Raw genomic sequence first — 24435 nt, 5'->3', positions numbered from 1 at the left:
TTCTGAGATCTGAGGAGGCTAGCTTTGGGCTATCCTGGCCAGGGCAAACCTGTTCCCAGATCCTCCTAATAGCATCACGGATGACCAGGAACACATAACAATGTTGCTTATTTCACTTTGAAGCTTTATTTTTGTTTCCCTTCTATGTTTTCTGACTGCTGGAGGCTGAGCTCTCCATGAGCCAAATACTTCCTCTGGACATTCTGAAGGTTTAGAAAAATCATTTTGAGAACTCTAGCAACGTTAGTGCCTCCTTGCAGACCTGTGACTCTTTAAAACCCACCCCACCCCCCATTCTGGCACAGCAGTCCTTTTGCATATCCAATACCATAAGAAAGGGGGTGGTAATCAAATCTCATAGCACTACCTGCTGCCCTTCCTGCCTCTCTGGTTTGCTATCTTTTTTCAGCAATTTTCAAGATACCTGCTAAACCCTCCAGAATGCACAATGGAACTGAAAGTACTACTCTTGTTAAATCATTTTTATTTGATGCAGAAATGAAGCCAGGGACATCAAAATTCTAATCAAACTCAGGCACACAAAAACTACACAGATCCCAGGATGGAGAATAGGGTGGGGGTCAGAGGATGGTTCATGCTTTGCCTCTGTTTAGTAACTGTCCTCCATTTTCTTATCTAAGTTGAATAAAGTTGCTACACTGAACTGAAATTACTTTACCCTGGTAAGTTAGGCCACTATTTAAATTGTTAAGTCTATTAACATATCAAGGATTCTTGTTTTTGCTACAACATACCAACATGGTCCAGAACACTGCAAATTTTGTTTCTCATATAAACCAGTTCTCCTTAAACATTTATCAATTTAAATAGAAACATCTCTCTCCAGTATATGGCTTCATACTGAAGAACAGAAATAACAGCTTTCTGCTCTAGTAATATCCTCATTGCTAACAGATATTTATGATTTTCCTTCCCATCTGTAAAAAGCCCTAATTGTGAATCTCATAATCTCCCAATTCCTCTCCGAGGGCCAATTCAAACATTATTACTGCAGTGGCATGGTTGTTAATGAAAATGTGCCCAGCCAGGCATGGCACTGCCATAGGCACATACTATCAGATCTCCTCGGCAAATATGGAGAAATGATTTCAGACATTGCCACTGCCACACGGAGCATTGAACATAGAAACATTATCCTTGTGGCAGTCACATCACTATCATAATGTTTGAAGTGACCCTGAGGTGACATTCACATGACCTACACAGAAGCCATTTTCCTCTTGGTGAGGTGCTGTCACAGATAGCCCGCTCAAGGAGGTACAGCTACCAGGAGTAAGAACGCTCTTTGAAAATGCTCAGTTAGGTGGACCACTGCTGCTTAGATCTTACTGCAAAATGTTCTTATTGGACTTTTCTGAAATTAAAATAGTGAGTTTGAGAAAGGCATATTTTATATTTCCAGACTCTGTTGGTTTGCTGCGAAGGTGGTATATAAATTAAATAAACAATATATATACATACATACATACATACATACATACATACATACATACATACATACATACATACATACATACAAATATATATGTGTATATGCATGTGTGTGTGTATGTGTAGAAATATATTTGAAGCAAAAAAGCATAGATGGCCAAGTCCTCTCTCCTCTTCCTTGCCCATCCCTTTAATCCATAAACAATTTTGACCAAGCTTATCTCATTTCCATCACTATGGCTGTGCAGAAGGTTGGCCAACTTTGAGGTGGCGACTGGGGATGTCCCAGAGATCTCCAGATGAGAGAGATCAGGTCTCCTGGAGAAAATGGCTTTGGAGAGTGGGGTCTATGACATCATAAACTGCAGAGGTCCCTCCTCTTCCCAAACCCAAGGCTCTACCCCCAAATCTCAAGTCGGCATCAACAACCCTTCCAAGCATATAGAACAAAAGCATTACATATACACAATTATTCCAATTGGTATGATCATTGTTTCTTTTGAAAGCTGAAATGTGGATTTTCTGCCTTGATATGTGATTAATTTTGATTATTCCACAGGAATCACAGGTAGCACTTTCATCCCATATGCACAGTCAAAGTCAGGAAAGTAATGTTAAGAAAGGGTTCAATCCTGCAAAGGCATCTCATAACAGCTAGATATTTCTAGACTTCTCTCTTGCTGGAGAATGGATCCATAGTCAAAACAGACAGGATTCCTGGCATCAGCAGGTAATGAAAATAAAAGAACTCAAGCATCACTGTGTTCTTCAAAAGGCAAGAACAATCAGAGTGAATGGTCACCACACTGGCATATATCCATCAAAACTTGCCTCCATCCATTGGCAGCATTTTAGTTATTGCTTCTCAGTTCTTAGATTGAAGAACCTGAGTCTGTGTTACCATTGTTGTCCTCATTATAGCTTCACCATAAGTTCCATGTGATAAAACTAGGCATGCTGCAAACATCAACATGAACATGATCACCAGCAAACGTACCCTGCTTAACTTCCTGAGGCAAAGCAAGCTCCTAATTTGGACCCAGTATGCACACGTCAGATAATGTACTTTCAGTGCACATTAGAAGTAGGTTATCCTGACCCACACATGAAAATTCAGTGGCAAAAGCAGACTGAAAGTACACTATCCAACATGTGCATAACAGGCCTTGGGATACCTTAATGGCTATTACTGAAATACGGGCCTTTTATTTTTTGTATATTTTTAAAATTGATACGATTATACTATTACACTATTTCGACAGTCTTGTGCATTCCCTGACTCAACCGACCACAGAAATCAATGAGCAGGGGATGAAGCAGATTCGTGAACACAAAGAAGCCACCAAATGTACATAAGGACACCTAACTAGTAAGTCTCAATTCAAACGGTGTCAATTCACAGTCTCAAATTCAAATTCCTTTTACCTGGAGGCAGAATCTGATGGTGAAGGTATGGCAATTGACTAGCAGGTGGCGACTATCAGTAACGACTCGAACCCAGCTTTTGGCAACAAAAATGGCCGCAGCCGTTTATTACCCTGAACCCCTCCAACCGAAAGGGTTGGCCCGCATGCAGGAAAGGGAGCCTCCCCTCGCCAGCCGTCCGGGTGACCACCTTTAACCGCGGCGCTCCGACTCCACGCCTCTCTCCTAGCCGGGAGGATGGGACGCCTTCCACCATGGGTTTCCTGGGAAGCGGCCTCAGTGGACCCGACGGGTGTCCGCCTCCATCAGGTCACCTGTCTGCTTGGCCCCGGGTTTCTGGCCTCCCAGCCGGGTAGGCTGCACCCGGTTACAGCCGATCTCATTAATGAGACCCCCCTTTTTCCGGGGAGTCCCGTGCACAGACGGGCTCCCCGCCAAACGGCTCCCTTCCTGGCATGACCTGTGGCTGCGACTAACGTAACAAATAGGGAGGGAAAGGGAGGGTAACTGTCCGGGCGGCGTGTCTCTGGCGAAGAGGGCGGGCTGCCTCCTCGTGGCCTATTTAAGGCCGGCAGCCCCGCCCCTCTTCGGCAGGCCGCGGCGCGGCCTGATGACGCGGCTGGGTCCGCGTTGCCCTGCCGCCCCCGCTTCATCAATGGCGGCCGCGCTCAGTCGCGGCCGCGATTTGCAGCAAAAGAAGTCCTGTAACAATATGAGAAAATGGTATCATGCGAAACACATACAAACTCATTTGGTCCCATTCAAACAGCTCACTGAATGATCAGCTCCCTGCTCATACCCAACAACAAGCAGGGTGTCAGGCAATCTCTGCACGTGCTCACTCATGCCCAGATCAAACATAAGTGATCCTGTCAGTATAAAGTCCAACTCAAGGCTGCATCAAGTATGAAAAATGGTAGCAAGGATAAATTAAATCAAATACATGTTTTGTCATGTTTTAGTAATGCCGTGGGAGCCATCTGATATCACTACCGCAATTACATTCCGTTCACGTACAGTGGATCCTATTTTTGAGAGCTTCATAAAAGGAGAACTGTAGAAGCCACAATAAAGAGCTCTAATGAGTTTCCCTTGCTACACAAAAATTACTCTGCGGCAGTACCAAGATCACACAAATTAAAACAAAGATTCAATAAAAACGGACAACTGACTCCAATTTTATTTAATAGGATGGCACAGAACTGCTATCCTGAAATACCAAAAGAGATAAATATTTGTCTATATTAAGCAAGGGGGGGGGGAGCTGCTTCCATCTTTTAGTACCAAGGAATGTCTCTGCAGATTTACAGCAACCTGAAGTGGTATTAAAACTCTTCTCTGTTTTATGCTGAAGGATTTTGTTTTGAAGTTTTATGTCAGCTATGAGTCTTGTGCTCCAGTGCTCAGAACTACATATTTCTGGGGGATCTGTTAGCAGCAGACTTCATTTTCTATTCTTAAAGAGAATGTTAAAGCATTATTCTATTTCCTGAGAAAGGTCTAGCAATTGCTTACTCTCAAGACCTTTTATGTTTTACAGTTAACAAAAGTCCAAAAGGAAAACATGTGTGTGTTTTTTTTAAAGAAAAGGTTTTGTTTTATTGTTCCCTTTAGATTTCCTACAGTATTTTTGGTAAATCATGCATAGCATTAGCTACTAAATGAGATATTTCCAATGCTTCTTTGAGATTTCTTCTCAGGTGGTTCACTAAAGTTACAAATTCAGGATGTCCAACTGGGAATTCTGATCTCCACCCTTGCACCCCTTTGTTCTCATAGATACGATACATCCATTGACAATGTTGCCAAAAACTGTCTAAATCAGGCACAAAATTATGATTTTTTAAAATATACTCTCCATGTTTTTCTTCACCTGCTAAATATCCCCAGGTCTTGTTGCTTTTCCCTTGGCCAAAGCTCTGATTCTCACCCTGGTAATTTCTCACTTGCACTATGTAGATTGCCCTTCTCTGGCAACAGGCGGTTAACACCATGTACAAACCTCACGCATACATGGTTTTAAAAACCACTGACAAAATCTAATTTCTTGTTTAAAATATATTACATGCTCCAACCATCCCTCTAAATATAATTTCTAAGTTGAGTTTTGGGGTCTGAGCACCCAGACTTCAGTGTTGGGGAGAAGTGGAGAGAAGAGGAGGGAGGCCTGCTCCGATGTGACTATGTGCTTGCATTGCCCTCAACTGTACACCTGGGGGAAGAGTTCTCTCTTTCATGCCCTTTGAAACTTTGGGAGCTTCAACAGGACCCAAATCTCTGCTGAAAGCTCAGTCCTCCAGGCTGGTGCCAGAACCGAAAAGACCCTGGCATTGGTTGAGGCCAAACACACTTCCTTGGGGCCAGGGATCACAGCAGGTTGGAACTAGGAGATCATAATGTTCTTTGGGGGATATAGTTGGAGAGACAGTCCCTCAGATATGCAGGGCCCAGACCAACATCTTGAGCCTCATCTGGAATTCAACCGATAGCCAGTGCAGCTGGTGGAGAGCTGTTCTCCATGTGGTCCTTGTAAGGCCCCGAGGAGCTGCATTCTGCATCAATTGTAGTTTCTAGGTCAAGACCAAGGGCAGACCTGCATAGAGTGAGTTACAGAAGTCTAACCTGGAAATGATCATATCATGCATCACTGTGACTAGGTGTTGTTTAGAACCTTTCCAATTTGTTTATGGGATAGAAAAAAAATTGGTTACCTTACTGCAGCAGTCCCGTACCCCCGGTCTGGGACCGGGACCTGGACCACTCCGTGGATCAGTCAGTACTGGGCCACGGCTCCTCCTCATCCTCCTCCCCAGCTGCTGCCTTGGGGGCTGCCCTGCTACTCTGCCACTGGCTCACCTTTGGTGCTCTCCAGCAGCCACCATGGCTGGGGCACCCCCTCGGCATGGCACTGCGAAGCTGCTGCTGGCAGCACCCCCCAGCAGGGGCCCAGGCAGCAGCAGTGACGTCCCTTGGAAAAAGACTACCCCCCCCCCCCCCCGGGCCTCAGTAAAATTGTCAAGCGTTGACCGGTCCCCGGTGATAAAAAGGTTGGGGACCACTGCCTTACTATATGCCCTGCACACGAGAACTGGAAAGAGAAGTAGAATTCTATTGATTCTCCTAAATCTCTCAGTGGAGTTTGAAAATTATGATTATGGTATCCTTCTCGACTGGCTTTCCAGGCTGGGAGACACTGTCTTGTGGTGGTTCTCATCCTACCTGGAATGTAGGGTTCAGGTGATGCTGGGAGACCACTTCTCAGCACCATAGCCTTTGACCTCCAGGGTCTATTTATTTATTATTATATTTGTATACCACCCTCCCCAGAACTCGGTCTAGCAAGGTTCCATCTTATCTCCCATGCTCTTTAATGTCTACATGAAGCTACTGGGTGAGGTCATCTGGAGATTTGAGTTGGGTTTTCTCCAATATGTAAATGATACCCAGTTCTCTCACACACTTCTGACTGATCCTAGGGAGGGTGTAGACACTAGGAAAATGTTTGAAAACTTCAGCAGTGCAGAATGCTGCAGCCAGAACATTGACTCGAATGGATTGTAGGAGCCATATCTCTCCAGTCTTGGCACATGCACCCTGGCTCCCTATCTACCAGGTATTGATACTAAACAATGCCTGTCCTCTTGCTCTTGTGCGTGAAGGCTTTTTTTTTTCAACTGATGTTGCCGTGGTGATTTCCCCTTCTTGCCAACTTTTGTGATTATTGTTTTATGTTCTGGTAGCTGTGTTAGCTCTGGCTTTGTTTCAATAATGTGTTTTTCTCATTGTTTCAGCCATATGGTATCTCCCTATAAATCACTACATTGCTTCATGTGCTTAGCCAGACCCAGAACAAACTCTTCACCTTGCCTTTCACAGTCTTCCATGGATCCACCTTCTCCCTGGCTTGCTTATTACTTTTGCTACTGGTCTCTCCCATCCTTATGTAATCTGCTCCCTGAAATGAGTATTCCCTTCCCCCCTCATGGCCTCAGAATGCCTACATGATCGCCCTCAATCACTAACTTCAAATCCCTTTCAAAGTCATCTTTTCTACAGAGCACAACCATTATTTCCTACTGAAATTAAAGCTATACACCTATATCTAGAATAAATGTATACTATTCCAATGGGGTTGGCATCCCCCAGGTGAGACTTGGGAATCCCCTGGAATTGCAACTCATCTCCAGTTCACAGAGATCAGGCCCCCTGGTGAAAGTGGATTATTTGGATGGTGGACTCTGTGGCATTGTAATTCACTGAAGTCCTGTCCTCCCTAGAGTCTACCCCAAATCTCCAGGTGTTTCCTAACCTTGACCTGGCAACTCTGTTCTCCATTCCCCTTCGGTGGCTAAGAGGGACTTGACAATCCTAATTCTAGTGTTCAGCTGTAGCAAGAGTTGTCATGGCTATTTTACTTATTAGGAAAGTTCCTAGCTGGCCACCACCCTACAGATATCCCATTAAAAATTTGTCATACCTTCCTGGTAGTAGAAAGACCGCCCACCATGGAATGGGCTATATATAGTCTCTCTCTCTCTCTCTCTCTCTCTCATACCATTTTTCTACAAGAAGGGTACTTGTATCTAAGGGACTATACAAACATCCCCACCTGCAGCCTGAAGTGGGTTGATCCATAGTGCTGTTATTCCATCTACTACCACAGGAGGAGTTTAAATGGTGAATCAATAGCTTAAGTCTAGAAGCAATCCACTCATTTGTTGCATTAGTTCCTTGAATTGGGGAAAATGTCTTGAGTAACTGCATCTAAGTGGACAACAAAAGTACAATTATGTCACTCTGCTATTTCTTGGCATTTTTCTGATCACCAGGAAGATGTGGAACTGATATGGTTAAAGTGTTCTGTCAAGCTCTGTTTATGGATACTGTTTCCATATAAATAAAGGGACTAAGAAGGAATGTAGGATAAGTACACACTGTGGGTGGCTGAACTCCCAGTGACCTCTCCAAGAGTTCAGAGGTTTGGAAAGCATCCTAAAGTTTGAATTCTTATCTGAACCTTTTGCCCCACTTTCCCTTCTCTTCATAACAGCCCTTTATTCATTCTTTTCAATTACAATTCTGTTTTATCCATTGTTCTGTATCTCTCACGACTTCAGGCCATAATCCTGTTGTGCTAACAATGAGGAATGCATCTGCTGTCCAAGCCGGAACAATACCCACCTCCATCTTGGGTACTGTTATTTAGGCAAATCAGAAAAGCCAGGAAACCAGCTTCATCTCTCTATCTGTCTTGGTTACATAAGACTAGTAACAAGAAGGAATGCACCATTGGTTTTCTGCTACCAACTTGAAGTCTTTGTGTCATACTCATATGATTTGCATTGGTGTAAACTGCTTTCAAGTCAGATGACTTATGGTGACCCAATGGAATTTTCAAGGAAAGAGACATTCAGAGTGGTTTGTCTGCCTCTACATCACAATCCTACTATTCCTTAATGGTCTCCCATCCAAATATTAGTCAGTGCCAACCCTGTGTCGCTTCCAAGATCTGATGAGATCAGGTAATACTGGGCTATCCAGGTCAAGGCCTTCATCTACTACACATCTGTAAATCTTTTAGAACATTTTATATAAGGACAGTTCTATAGAAGTGCAGTCTTAGAAAGGCCTGTAAATCCATACTATGACTTCTGCCCAAGCCAGCTTTCTTTAGCTGAGTGGTACTGCAACAATAGCAGCAGTCCACGGTCAGTCCCTTCCAATATCTCCATGTCTCTGGTGACTATTTCCATGAATGGTGTCAATTCCTTGTATAAACACCAGTCATTTCCTCCAGAAGCTCTATTGATCTAAAGAAAACTGATCAGAGAATGATAAAAATGAAAGGTATCCAGGATAAATGTTCCAGGATAAATGCTCCATAATTGTATCCAGGATAAATGCTCAGTCGTGATTCCAAAGATTCAGACATTAATTTGAGAGACTGCATCCAGAGAGATGACACTTATATAAGATATCTGTTTATATCCCCATTATATGAATAAACACTTTTCATGTATTCCTGCAAAAATGATCTTTCAATCTAGTGTAGCATATTTTTTTTAATCTATACTATACAAGTTCATAGATTCTACTCCCAAATATCCCAGAATTTCTCAATCTGGAGTTAGCAACCTTATAAGTCAGCCTGAGCAGACTTTTAGATATTTTCTACATGTTTGACTTACTCCTGTTTTTCTTGGCTGTCCATTCACCAGCAATGGACCTGTCTTAGTTCTCCTCTACATCCATAATTCTGTGCATTTTCAGAGTTGTCAAGTCAGTTTATTCTCTCCTGCACATGCCTTAAATCAGGGGTAGTCAAACTGAGGCCCTCCAGATGTCCATGGACTACAATTCCCATGAGCCCCTGCCAGCAAATGCCTTAAATAATGAGGATGTCCAAGGGAGGGTGCTGTTGACACTGGTGGCATTACGGGTACCATCACAGCACTACTCCCTTATTTCTTGTTGTTATGATTGTTTAAGCAGCTCCTCTGAATTTCTGGCTTTCATTTTTTAAAATAATAAACCTATCGCTCCTTCCTTTATGGAGATATACCTTTTCTTTTATATCTCTGTGTGGGAGGAGGTTAGAAACTTCTTTAAAAAAAATCAAAGCCAGGAATTCAAATATTTTTCTTAAACCACCATTATAACCCTACATCAATATACTGATATCTTAGGACCTTCTTTAAAAACTAAAAACTAAAATTACTTGTCTTCAGAGTAGGGTGGAGGAGAGGGAATGATTTGACAATGACAAAAGTCCAGTCATTGAAAAATGGACTGGAGGTCAGTGGGACCAAGAAAACTGCCTAAAAAACCACACATTACGCATGAGGAAAAAGCCGTCTCAAAATCAGCTCCCGGAAAAAGTCAAGACAACGTGATTTCATAAGAACCAAAGCAAAAACTAGTAGTCCAAAAATGTGTGCAGAAATTGGGAGATAAACCAAGGCAAAATGCAGAAAAGCCCTTTCATACTATTTCCACACATGAGAAAACCCTTGCATTGGAATTCTTAAATAATCAAACAATGCAACCATGTGATCATAACATTTTGCCTCCCCAGGAGTAGATCCAAATTTTTCAAACCCTTGCCCTAATTCCCAGTGAGGAATTCTCAAATTCAAACTTGGTTTCCCGCCTTGCCACCATTGCATGTTCACCCCACCTAACATCTTCCCACCTCACCCCTCAGTTTGTCCTTTGGGCAATCTTGTTAGTTCTTTTAATCCAAATGCTGATTGCATTATGACACTACCACTCCCTTATATTAAAGTAATGTTATAACGTGGGGCCAAACTGTCAGCCAGGTTTCATGTAGCTTTTTCTGTGCAATTATTTCTTTGCTTTGATTTTTTATGGGTTGGTTTTGATGCCATGCACTTGTATTGTTTCTTCATTCTCCCCCCCCCCCATTTTTTACTTCCTCTATAGCTCCCAGGATTTTTTTCCAATGTAATGACATCATAACATTACTGCCTATGCAAAAAAAGGAGGTTCCATTGCTGATGAAGTACATGAGGGCACATTTCATATGATTCAAAATTACTGAATTGGTGTGTCCAGTTTGACGATCACGAAGAGGCACAGGAACCTCTGAAAAGGTAGAAACCATGTTTTTCCCCACAATAAAAAGGTAAAGGTATCCCCTGTGCAAGCACCGAGTCATGTCTGACCCTTGGGGTGACACCCTCTAGCATTTTCATGGCAGACTCAATACGGGGTGGTTTGCCAGTGCCTTCCCCAGTCATTACCCTTTACCCCCCAGCAAGCAAGCTGGGTACTCATTTTACCGACCTCGGAAGGATGGAAGGCTGAGTCAACCTTGAGCCGGCTGCTGGGATTGAACTCCCAGCCTCATGGGCAGAGCTTCAGACTGCATGACTGCTGCCTTAACACTCTGCGCCACAAGAGGCTCTTCCCCACAATACATCCAGCAAAAAAAGAAGTTCCATTACTGACAAAGTACAAGAGACCATATTTAACATGCTTCATAATTACTCAGTTTGTGCCAGTTCGGCAATTGCCATCCATTTTCATAACAGGCCACCTAGGAGGCACAGGGGACTTTTGAAATGGTAGCAACCATGCCGTTCCCCCACAATACAGCCAGCATTTTTTTAAAGGTTATGTGATATTACAATGTAAATGCACATGTGCAAATAAAAAAGTTCTGTTGCTGGCAAATTACATGATAACACTGCCACACAATCCCTTTTCAAAGGAAGTACAGGGGAGGTAAGACCAAATTCAAGCAAAAATTCCCTGAAATAAATACTGCAGGATCAGCTGCATCATCTTCGGTGATTCAGCTATGGATTTGTTAGGCTAGCAATATAACGTGCAGATTCTTGAGAAATAGATACCCAATGGCGATAACTAAATATGCCCCTTTTCATTTATATTTTGTACACTATTTGAATCTTCCCCTTTTATCATTGGTTTCATAGATTTGTTTGTATTACAGATGCACATTGTCTTATTTTTATATAGAATTTATGTAGTATTTGTACTTGCAGTGTATATCGTGTGTATGCATAATGTTGATTCATCATACACAAGTCACATTCAAAAACATAAATGTTTTATGACAAAATATAGTAACAAAGGAACAGAAAATGTGTCATAACTAGAGAACTGGGGGTTTCTTTCATACAAAGGAGAATAAATCAAAAGACAGACATATAGGTCAAAAGAAAATTTGAAATCCTCCCTCATATTAATAGAGAAGTTAATTAAAAATAGTTAGCATAAAATGGATTAAGAGAAATGATTGGCAAGCCACAATATTCAGGAGGGACCTCTTCCTCCTTTTAGTTTTAACTCTCACACACAAACACACCATCACCGCCAGGAGCTCCAGCTTTAAACTTAAATTTAACTTAAGAAAAGACCACCCACCCCCCATGACTATTTCTGCTTCCCTGCACACATAGTTGTATCTGTGTTTCTGCTGAGGACTGATCTTGAGATCTGAGGCGGGATCAAAGCAAGGCAATGTAATTGACCAATGTGCAGCTAGATCCCAGCTGCAGGATCCAGTCAGTTTAAACTGAAACTGACCAATAGCAAACACGGGCAGGAAGATCCATTGTTGTAAGTTGGGGGTTTTCTGCGGTTTCTTGGTTCAGTTTTCCCTCTTGTAACAAACACCATGCTGAGATCCTACAGAAGAGCTGATTGAACTCCCAGTGGTCCTGGCTTCCTTGAGCCCATGGATTTAACAGTTGCAGCTGCAGCCAGTGAGCCTGGTGCAGCTCCCAGCTCTACCATAAGGTCTGTCATGCTGCCACCTCCCCAAACCTCCAACATAGATGCTGGTGAGCTCAGAATGGCTTCTATCCTCCAGCATCAGGTCTGCTCCACAAACCTCCACCCTCGGAGATGCCGCTGGCAAGTCTGGCTGGCTTCTGGCACTGCCAAACTACTGCAGCTCCTGAACCTGCTCAACACTCACAGCTGCCACCAGCAAGCCCCGTATGATTCCCAACACTGCCTGCCAGAGCCACTGAAGTTCCTGCTCCTGCACAATCACCTGCTCCTGCACCTCCCAGACTACACTTTTCTCGAGGGAGGGGGTTAAGTATAATTTTTAAAGGTTTTCCTGCAAACTTGGGGGGAGGGGAGCAAAACCTTCTTTCTGTCAATGTGGAGCCAATCTGTTGATTTCACTCTCCTCCGATTGCCCCAGCTTGACTATTAGACATATAGATACGTGATATACCATTTAAGCATCCATAGATACGAGTAAGAAAAAATAAAAGTCAGCACTTTTAGAAAAAATTTAAAAGCACATTACATGCTGTCATAAAAGGGGAAGATAGAATGCTGTTCTGGAGGGAGTACAATGCAATTGCAGCCCCAGCTGTGATAACTGCAGCACAGTGACCCATGACTACATCGTATGTGAACTGCAGGTTCTAAATCTGATCATTATGTACAAAACAGATGCTGAGGCTTTAGAAAAAGAACAGTGAGGGGGGGGAGCTATGTTAAAGCAAAACCAAGCTTCCAGACGAATGCAGTATCTGTCACTTTACCTGCTAATTGTTTCTGTCGAAGCCGTCAGTCATGAATCTCAGAGGAGGAATTGGAAGGTGCGCTGCATGATGCAAAATTGTGTGTTGCTAGCAAAAGCCTGCTGAGCTTATTTTCACTGCCTTCAATTAGTTTTCTAAGAAGGATAGTAAATGCACAACCTTTATAGCCATTCGTATTGGGCTTTGAAGGGCAGTCATTAAGACGGCTCAGCATCTCCACTGTGCAATTTAGTAGAATTCTACAGTAGCTTCTGTCAAAGCATTTAATTTCTAGCTTCTCTGTTTAAAGTTCGGGGGAGGAAAATAACTAGTAATTTAGGATGTCATGCATCTGTGGTCTTCTCTGGGGAAATTTACTATGGATTATTTAGAACTGGGATACAATGACACCCGCCCCCCCCCCCCCAAAAAGCTCCTCATAGGTCTCAAGACCTGGAAGTACGGGAGTTGTTTAAGCCATTACCTAAGTAGCCTCTCTCTTGGTGGGCTCCAGTAAAGTAGAATCATAGAATAATAGAGTAGGAAGGGTCCTCATGGGTCATCTAGTCCAACCCCCTGCACTATGCAGGACACTCACATCCCAATCACTCATCTACTGTAACCTGCCACCCCTTTGTCTTCACAGAATCAGCCTCTCCGTCAGATGGCTATCTAGCCTCTGTTTAAAAATTTCCAAAGATGGAGAACCCACCACCTCCCGAGGAAGCCTGTTTCACTGAGAAACCGCTCTGTCAGGAACTTCTTCCGGATGTTTAGATGGAATTTCTTTTGAATTAATTTCATCCCATTCATTCTGGTCTGTCCCTCTGGGGCAAGAGAGAACAATTCTGCTCCATCCTCCATATGGCACCCTTTTAAATACTTGAAGATGGTTATCAGATCCTTTCTAGAATGTAGAAAGTACATTCTATAAAGACTCCTTTAATTCTGATAGTTCTTGGAAAGCATTCCAGTTTGGACAACAGAACTGGACACAGCATGAAGTGTAAATGTGAGGCTGCTGCAGAAACCAGGGACTCCAAAGCTATCGTTAATGGTCCCAGGCCACCCCTCATCTACATCTCAGTTTGGGCTTATCAATGAAAGATTGAAAGAGTCCTCCTCAAACTGATACCAAAATGACAGTGAGTCACAATGGGGGCCTAAAAGGGATGTAAAGCCTACCCCTTCATCAGTCCTGCTAAAAGCCCATCCTTGGTAGGAGTTAACTGGAGGACCAGTTCCCCAAGGACCATGGAGCTTCTTCCCTGTTTATTCAGTCTAATCAAATGATCTGAATTCCCAAAACAACAGACAACAGACTATCCTCAGCTCTTTCCTCCTTAGCTTAATGGCTGGGCAGAAACCTTTCTATAAACTATGCCACCATCAATAATAACAATATTTCACTTCTCAAACTCCCCAAAAGAACAGGCCGAGAGAAATTGTTCTGGGAGAACAGCTCTAACAGGACTGTGGCTAGCCCAAGGGTACTCGGCTGGCTGCATGTGGCGGAGGGGGGAATCAAATCCAGCTTGCCAGACTAGAATCTTTTGCTCTTAACCACTACACCAAGTTGTCTGTTAGGTAGGGTCAACAACATTCTACCAGTCAAGAGCCCAAAAAAGTTGAAATTCAGAGGCTGCACGAGTCCTCACTAAGTAATCTCTGAGGGCTCATGTCCCGCCTCTGCTGAGACAGCACCATTGGTTGCCAGTCTGCTTCCGGATCAAGTTCAAGGTATTGTTTTTCATCTTTAAGGCTATATGTGGCTTAGGCCCTACTTACTTATGGGACCACTTACCTCCTTATGACCCCTGCAGGGCCCTCCGCTCTACGGGTAGGGATCTGCTGATGGTCCTAGGGCCCTGGGAGGCACACCTGGTGGAATGAACTCCTAGAAGAGCAGTGGGCCCTGACGGAGCTCATGGGGTTCCGCAGGGCCTGCACAACGGAGCTCTTCCACCAGGCATTTGGTTGAGGCTGGGCTGATGCCCTGGGGTATTTGATCAGGTCTTTCTTCCCCCTGGCTTCCTGGACTTGGTGTTAGACCAGACCCAGATGATAACAACTATCCCAATTTACATCTAGGGCATTATTGACCATACTAGAGTCTGCAGCTATGAGTCGTTAGGAAAGGGTTTTTTAATATTTGCCATCTTAATTGTATTGTAATGGGGGGGGGGTATTGTGATTGTTTTATGGGGTGTTTTAAATTGTTATATGATGTTTTATTGTTAATAACCGTGAGCCAGCTTGCTGGGAGCGGCGGTATACAAATCTACCTAACTAATAAATGAATAATTTTTCAACAAAAAGCCAGTCTAAGAAAGCCCACCTGCATAACTGAAACTCTACAGAACATTACTCATTTACATATATTGATTAATAAGCGATAATAATTCTGCAACTCAAGCACCAGCTGTTGTGAATCCTTTATTAGGAAGTGGCACACATGAGATCTTTCAACAAACAATGTCCATAGGAGCACCCTATGCAACTGTCTTAGTGCCCCTAGCGTCAAGTCATGCATGGCTGGCACTTAGATATTCCAACTATTCCAGGTCTGCCAAGTGCCAGTTAGGGCAAGGAATCCCCTACCCTGAGTTCCAGTTTCCAGTTGTTGGCAAGGGGGGGAATTTGAAACTAACGGGTGTTGTATGTTTTAATGTAGAGTTTCTGAAAATTCTTCGAGCTATCACCATGACTTCTAGGTTCCCCCCTGTGGTAACATCATCATGCTCCCAGCACCATTGCCTCCCAAAATGTCATTTCCCCCATCCCCCTTTCTGGTTTCCAGGCTTGGTGTGCCAACTCTAAACTGTTCACTGCTGTCATATCTGTAAAGCATAGGGATGCCAGCCTCCAGATGGGACCTGGAGATCCCCTGGAATTACAGCTTCTCTTCGGGCAACAGAGAGAAAATTGGATTTCCACTCCAATACAACTGTTATGGTGGATCACAAATGTCCTGGAATAAACTGTTAGTTCTTAAACTGCTACTGGACTGTTTCCAACCCAGAGTGCTGGTAAGGAAAACACTTTTCTAAAGTCCCTGTGACTATTCAAAGATAACATAAAAATGAGCAAAGCACCGGAAAGTATTTGTTCTTTTCCTCCCAGATCAGAGGGGGGAAAAAGGGTTCAGGGCAACGAAGCAGAGTTACAATATTTAAAAGCTTGACTAGAAAAGATGGTTGCTTCGTTTCTTTTTGCCCCCTAGAACACTGATGGTCATCACTGTAAAAAAACTCAGCAGTAATAGTAAGGTTTGAGTCAGAATGCATGACTGACACAAATTCCCATAGGGATTCAAGACTGGGCATCCCAGACAATTAATTCAGCATCCTAGACACTACACTACACTGTACAAGTTGCTATATGCTAACACTGAAGTTGGCCAGTCTCTGGATATTTAAATTGAACTACTGGAGCTGTGAATAGAGACAGATCTTTCTACAAATCTGAGAAGCAGCCCAGCTTTGCAGAAAAATGTTAAACCTAAACAAAAAAAATGGAGAGTTTAAAAAATACAAAAACGATTTAAAAAAACAAGAGAGTCAATTTATATATGTAATGGAATCCCTCAGTGGGTGTTGCTAGGCAACAATAATTTTGGGTTTCAGTGAGTAAAAGGCAGGGGTGGGCTTTTTCCAGGCCAATGTTGGCCTTTGAGGAAGAATGTATTGGGGTCAGGGTTGCCAGCTCCAGATTGGAAAATTCCTGGAGATTTTGTGGAGAAGTTCAAGAAGGGTGGGGTTTGGGGAGGGGACAGGAGGGAAGAGGCCCATCTGAAGATAATACCAAATACTCTACCCTCCAAAGCAGCAACTTTCTCCAAGGGAACAGATCTCTGTATCTAAAGTTCAGTTATAATTCTGGGAGATCCCCAATCTTAGGCCTGGAAACAACTGCTGACTTAATACTAGGAATGGGTACAAACTGAGAAAGTGTGATCTAGATCAGTTCATGGTTCATTGCCAAGACATGAACAGAACTGGGAGGTTTTCTCATGAACCAAACTCATTTGTAGTTCATGGCCCAGCAAACCCAGTAAAAAGGAACCACAGTCTCTTTAAGCAGGGTTTGCAGAAAGCCTGAAAACCAGCTGAGCAATGGGGAGTACTTCCTGCCACTCAAGTGTTTTTGTGGCTTTTGCTGAGGACAGAAAAAAGGGGTTTAATGGATTTAAGGGATGCCATGGACTGTGTCAGAAGTTCATGGGAGTTCATAATGGTAGACCAGTCACTAACACCTGTTTGTGAATCACAAACAGGACAAACCTCATGGCGAATTTTGCTTTGTGATTCAGTTTATGCCTATCCCTAACCTGATACCACTCTAACTGCATGATGCAACAAAACCTGGCTGCTTGCTACTATTCAACAGCAGCCACCCAAGGAAAGCCGGTGTGATATAGCAATTAGAACTTCAGAGCAGAGTCTGGGAGACCCAGGTTCAAATCCCCATCTTGCTATGGTAGCTCACTGGGCAACTTTGGACAACTCAGATACTTTTAGATGAATCGACCTCACATGTCATTTGTTATTTATTTGTTCTGCAAATAAAAAGGAGGAGAGGGAAATATTCTATGCTGCTTTGGTTCCCAATATGAAAAAAGTGGGGTCTGAATGAAGTAAGTAAATAATAAATATAACTAAAGATGAGAGGCAAATAAAATGAAGCTTGGGGAATGGCAGAGTTTGAGAGAATGGGGCAGGGAACTGTGGTACCATAAAACTGGATCACAGTTTTCTTAGGTAAAGGTTACAGGGAGAGAAACTGAGGACAGAGGGGCAGATAAAGATAAGTTGGCTGTTTGGGGGGAAGGAAGGAAGGCTGCCAGCTCCAGGTTAGGAAATTCCTGGAGATTTGCGGAGGGCAAAGTTTGGAGAGGAAAGTGATCCCAGCAGGCTATACTGCCACAGACTCTACTCTTCAAAAGCAGCCATTTCCTCAAGGGGAACCAGGGTGGCCAATCTTCAGATGGAGGCTAAAGATCACTGGGAATTACAAGTGCTGTCCAGATGTCAGGTCCTCTGGAGAAATGGCTGCTTTGGAGGGGGGTTGCATGTGTAATTAAAGTTGGTGGATTATTTTTGTGCAGTCTTTAATATTTAAAATCTGAGTAATGATTTTTTTAAATTTAATATAATTTTAGCTTCTTTTGGGAGGGGGTTGTCCTTGATATTTTTATATATACACTACTCCTCCTGGCCTACCAGAGAATGAGGTGCCAGATATTATTAAGAATTAATGGTCTTTTTTGAACAGTACTATTATTTTAATGTGTTATTAATTATAATAATCATATTAAAGGAGGAAGCGTTTTAATAATGCAGATCCCTAATCTGAACAAGGCTCAACGGCATAGGGAAGTGAAGCACAAGTCATGTCTCCTCTTTTACTGCTTCTCTAAAATGGGTGAATTTGAATCAACAGCTATTGTAACTGACAGGACTGTTGCCCAACCAGCAGAGTTAACTCATTATTGAAGAGGACTATATTAATAGGCTGCTGTACACAGCATGTCAATCAATCACTGGAGTATATCAGCAACTCAAAAACATTCTTTTGCATTTTTATAAGATGCAGAAGAACCATTTCCTGTTTCCTGAACTGAGTAGTTTCTGTAGGTTTATACATTCTTCTATTTAGTTCATTTTTAGCACTTGCTACTGTGATTGGTTTAACATGCCATTGCCTACTGTGCTACTGAAATCCTTCACTAATAATGCGGGAACCATACTTAACAGTGCAATCCTAGATATGTATAATCTGAAGTAAATCCAATTGAGTTCAATAAGATTTACTCCCTAGTGCTTCATGCCTTAGTTACATCTAGAGTAGACTATTACAATGAGCTCTACTTGGGACTAGCCTTAAAGAGTGCTCAGGAGCTGTAGCTAGTGCAGAGTGCTGTGGCAAAGCTGATGGCCAGGGCCAGCTATTGAGAGCCTATGTCTCTCAAGCTACTGCAATTTCATTGGCTACCAATCTACTCCTAAGCCCAATTCAAGAAATTGGTTCAGAAGTGTGATTTATTGAAATACAGCTCCAAGCCAGCTACAAAACTCACACTATTTTCAAAACCATAATGCAGCAAATCACTGCAGTGTACAAATGTCCAACAATAAAAAACACCTAAAAATCAAACATTTAAAATATTATAAAACTATAAAAACATGACAACAAGTTATTGGTTTTATCTTTTACTGTCCTATATGGCGTGGAATCAAGGCACCTGAAAGACCATCTTTTCCCTATGTTCCTGCCCAGGATGGAATTAAGATTGCAGGGAGATGCCCTCTGGACTGCCCCACCAACTAGATATGCTTGTGTGGTGGGTGCACAAGAGGGATCCGTTTCCATGGAAGCAGCACAGTTATGGAACAACCTCCCAGACAAAATATAGCTGGTCCCGTCATTGTTAATCTTTAGGAGACTGTTGAATGAACTTTGATTTATTTAGCTTTTATTATTGGCAGGCCTAATTTGAGGGGCTTTTTGCACGCCTTCAAAATAGCACAATGGTTGCCAATTGAAAACGCTACGGATTTGCCGTTTTGCACAACGTCGTCGACAATCTGCCACACACCTGAAACCAATCTGCAAAAAGCGCTTCCTTGTAGCGCTTTCAGGGAAATCCCCAAAAGTGGATTCACCCTCCGGAAAGCGATACACTCCTGCAACCAATCTGCAACACTAGCGAAAAAGACCTGTGCGTTAACATTGTTACGGTTTCTACAAAGTCCCTCCCCCTGGCTCTCCTCTCTGATCTTCCGGCGAAGTGATCACCATTTTTTTTTCTCCGAGCGAGCGGGGATAAACGCACCAGTGAGCCTCTTTCTGTTTAGAGGCTTCCCTGGCTTCAGTCCTTCCCCTTTAGTCACTAAGCACAAACCACAGAAAAGCCCGTTTGCTGATGTATTTTCCCATTAATTTTTACACATTCATTCTGCCGAAAATCGGGCCTGTGAGAGGGGGGGGGATTTTTTTTTTTCACTCGGAGGCAGCGTGGCAACGATCAAACGATCAAACGACAGCTCAAACACATTAGGCAGCTGGATGGGTCTCTCCGTTGCAACGAATCTACACAGATTCGTTACAATGGGTCTGTTTTTTTAAAAAAAAAACTTTATTAAAGGGAAAGGGGCTGTTTGGGAGCATGCTAACGGCTGCCCATTGGCTGCTTGATGGCCAGGGGTGGGACGAGCTCGGCAATAGCGCTTCCTTTCTAGCGATTTCTGCCGAGACCGGAAGCCTGTGGGAAACGCTACAAAACGCAACTGGATTCCACTACAAAGGCAGGTATGCATAATGACGAATTCCACTATTTTAAATGGCGATTTTTCATTCATTGACCAATTTGCTACAAAGATCCCGGTGCGTAAAGCCCCTGAGTTTCTACACTGTGACTTCTATGGGTCCTAAAATAGTTGTTCTTATTTTGTGTGTGTTTTCTTTTTTTGGGAATGTTTTATTTATATTTTAAGCCTCCTCAAGGAAAAATGGGGGGTAATAAGTGTTTTAAACAAATACATTTTAGGAGTTCTTAGTATTGCAGTCTTAGTGACTGATCTCTGGGTTGGTCTATCTATCTATCTATCTATCTATCTATCTATCTATCTATCTATCTATCTATCTATCTATCTATCTATCTATCTATCTATCATCTATCTATCTGAAACAGTGTGATTTGTATAACAAAGTACCGCTATTTAGAACAAGTTGGGATGCATTGTTTTATGCTACCACAGGGGGCAACAGAGTGAATTGCACTGAACTGTAAGACTATTTCTGCACGGAGGGCTAAAACACTAGTGGCCTCCTGCTTGCAAACGCAAGATGGTAAATCTCACGTTTGCAGCCCACCTCTTTGGGAGACCCCTCCTGCGTTTTCCCTCTGCCCCTTTGCAGCTTTTTGCCTCACAAGGCTGCAAGAGAAAAACAAGCTGAACTTCTCCTTCCCCACCCCCCCATTCCTTGGCTTGTCAATCACAGCAGGCCACCGATCACAGCACAGCAGGTCTCTCGTGGACTGAAATTTTTTCCCCCTAAAAAAAAACAACAACGCACTTCCATGTTGCTGTGCATTAATGCCACAACATATATGCATTTTTAATAAAAATCAACACTTCTGCATTGCTATGGAGAAATGCCAGAATGATACAGAATTGTGTCCCCCTCCCCTTTTGGGGATTCTTCTTCTTTTCTTTTCTTTTTTACTTTATTTATATCTGAGTGGATTCTCGAGAGGCTGCACATGGGAAACTGGTGACCAAAAACTCATTTTATGTAAGTGGAAGGCTTTAAAACAAGGGGCATGCATGCCTGGATGATCGGGAGAAAGCTGCTGGATCACCCACCCCCTTTCCCCTTTCATTCCCCAGCTCCACAAATACAAACAGGACTGTATTTTGCCTGCCTGATTAGAAAAAGACAGTAGACAATTTAAAGATTTTATTTTACCTTTGACAATGTAGTTTTGTGGACCGTGCCATTTAAAGAAAAATATTCAGAGCAGGAAATGGAGATGGGAGGGGAGGTGCTAGGGCATGACAACATTACAGAGACTATCATGCCTCCATACAGGCTTTCCTCTGATTGCTCACTGATGCAATGTGAGATAAAAGTGGTAAATCTACTTTTTGCGATTTCCCTCATCCCAAGGCAAATCTGGACAAAACTCAAGCCAGCCCCTGGACAGCCTCGGGATGCAAGCGACATCATGTAGAGGGGGCTCTAAAACCTGTCATCAACGAGAGGCTGTTCAGGGGCAGATTCCTCATGAGGAAATGGTCTGACTGATTGCTGAAGGTTGTTTCTAATGCCAACATAGTGAGTTTGTGGGGAAACTAAGACATAATAAGATGCCCAAAGTTAAAGCATAGAGAAAATCTGGAACGAACACTACAGGAACTATACAAAACTAAGCAAGTATCCCCTATGGACTTAAATAATGAGAATTCAGCTGGAGGGGGGGGGAGAGAATAGGCCCAGTGGAGAGAATTTATTTAACTGAGATTTGCAGACCAGGAAGCAGGGAGGAAATGTTCTGGAGAAAAGTCCTATTACTGGATAAAGGAATCAGCAGGGTATGGAATGCTGGTAGAAATTATCTGCAGAGGATATAAGGGAACCTACAGTGTTCTTTGCAGTGAGTGAAGCATATTGTACACCCTGAAACAAATCTCTATACCAGACAAAGTATTTTAAGAAAGGCAGCAAGAAACAATAGTCAATGAGTGCTTAACTCGGGAGCAATTGTGCTTTTTGTCATACTGATAATTGAGAACCAAAAGAATATTAATTGAGAGGTCACAAAGCAAATGAAAATACTGGGCAATGCTCTTAAAATGTGAATTTAGCAGCAATGGATTGGATCAAGAACACCAGCACAGGCTTTTTAGGTAGGCAAAGATGGAACTTTTCCTATTTTCATCAGCATAAAATCTGGCTGGATCCAAGCCAACGTTCCTGCTGTAGTATTTTAGAAAGTAGAAGTTCCAGCAAAATCAGTATTTGACATGTAAGTCTAGTGAACTGAGAAAATACTGTGCTAACAAAGCAAAAATGAAGGGATGTTTTGCAGTACGTCTGAGTACCAGGCCAGTGTCAAATAAATGTTGACAAGAACTTAGAGGGGGCCTGGAAATCCATATTTTTGCTAGTAAAGAGAATGTTTTGGTGGTAAAGGAGTGAATAATGTAATGTTGTCATTCTGCTCTTTAAATTAATGTATTTCTTAATACAATTACATTAAAAATAAATGCAAAATTAGCTACAAAACCAGTTTCCATAAACCTAAAAATCCCATTGCCTGTGAACAAAAACCAAACAAACAGACAAACAATGAACTCTATGGGTAAACTTGATGGTTGCCATAGAGAACATAAATATTCTGAACCATTAAGAATCTGCTTAGATTTTAGATGTAAATAGCAGGGCAATATAACTGTCCTGAATTAAAAGACATGACACACAAGCTATTTAAAGGCAAGTGTCTTACAATGCCATCGCATAAGTTATATCCATTGAAGTAGATGGGATTAGAAGGGTGCACCCCATTTAGGATTGCATTGTTCATGTACTAGATGTGCATCTGGAAACTCATAAGGAATGCAGCATTGAGTCCATCATTTGGTTGCAGATGGTTCACTTGAGTATCTTTGGGGTATCTTTTGTCTAGGATGTTTTTTTTCCAGAAGAAAGTTCATGAAAACTTAGAATGTATTTGAGTTGTTTTGAATTACATCTAAATGAATGGAATACAGCCAGAATGTAAAATGGCCATTCCCCTTTAAAGAAATAATAAAAGTTTATACATAATGAGTTGGAGGGAAGGGTGGAACTTATTTAAGATGACCTACTCTTTTCTGGATGGGACATGTGGCAAAATAATTAGCCTTCCTTCCATTATTGTATGGACTAGATGCTGAAAGTTCTACAAGAGAAGAAATTAAAATAGTTTCTTATTTTAATAATGTAATGACTCAAGGAGGAATACCGCTCAATAAATAAAGCAACTAAAGATTGCAAAGCAGATCAAAATTCTCAAATGGAAATATTTGACTTCCTAGGTAAAGGTAAAGGTATCCCCTGTGCAAGCACCGAGTCATGTTTGACCCTTGGGGTGACGCCCTCTAGCGTTTTCATGGCAGACTCAATACGGGGTGGTTTGCCAGTGCCTTCCCCAGTCATTACCGTTTACCCCCCAGCAAACTGGGTACTCATTTTACCGACCTCGGAAGGATGGAAGGCTGAGTCAACCTTGTTGACTTCCTAGGCATGGATACACATGAAGCCGCCTTATACTGAATTAGACCTTTGGTCCATCTAAGTCAGAATTGTCTACTCAGGCTGGCAGCAGCTTTCCAGGGTCCCCAGGAGAGACACACAAAGCTGCCTTATACAGAGTCACTCCACTGGCTTTATATGAGGCCAGTTCACAATCTGAATCTGTTCATATTGGTTTATCAGCTATTTATAGTTTAAAACTTTGCTTTCTGCTCACTGTGGAAAATAGCAGGGAGAAGAAAGCAGAGGTTTAAATGGCTGGGTTTTGTGTTACAACCCCTGTTTTCTGTTCACCATGACATTGGGCAGCAAGCAGAAAGCAAGGGGTGACATGACTGGGAGACATTTCACCCCCTGCTTTCTGCTTGCTATAAGTTTTGGCAGCCAGCAGAAAAAAGGGTGTTAAATGGCTTGGAGCCATTTAAACTTTTGCTTCCTGCTTGCCACAGGTTTTAGAAAAGAACGGAAAACAGGAGGTTAAATGACTTTGAACCATTTAAACCAAACAGCTGAATGGAGAAGAACTCTCTGTCACTCAGCTATTTCTCATAAAGAGCAGAAAGCAGAGGTTTAAACAGCTCAGAGCCACTTCCTGCTCAGAGCCTTTTAACCCCAATTTCTACTGATCACAAACTTCATCAAATCTTACTGCTTTCTGATCATCACAAACACCTGGGAGTTCATGGTGGCTTTGCAGTTAATGAATATTGTTTTGTGAACCACAAACCAG

The 24435-nt window shown here is 42.5% G+C and overlaps 1 long non-coding RNA gene across 2 annotated transcripts in view; it reads right to left on the bottom strand.

The window, feature by feature from the left end:
• The window catches only part of LOC143819937 (uncharacterized), a 218624-nt gene that overhangs the window by 10561 nt on the left and 183628 nt on the right, over positions 1–24435 (bottom strand). The gene's annotated exons all lie outside the window — the stretch shown is intronic.

Source organism: Paroedura picta, chromosome 10, assembly GCF_049243985.1.
Source record: "Paroedura picta isolate Pp20150507F chromosome 10, Ppicta_v3.0, whole genome shotgun sequence".
Taxonomy (NCBI): Eukaryota; Metazoa; Chordata; class Lepidosauria; order Squamata; family Gekkonidae; genus Paroedura; species Paroedura picta.
This window is presented reverse-complemented; position numbering and strand designations above follow the sequence as displayed.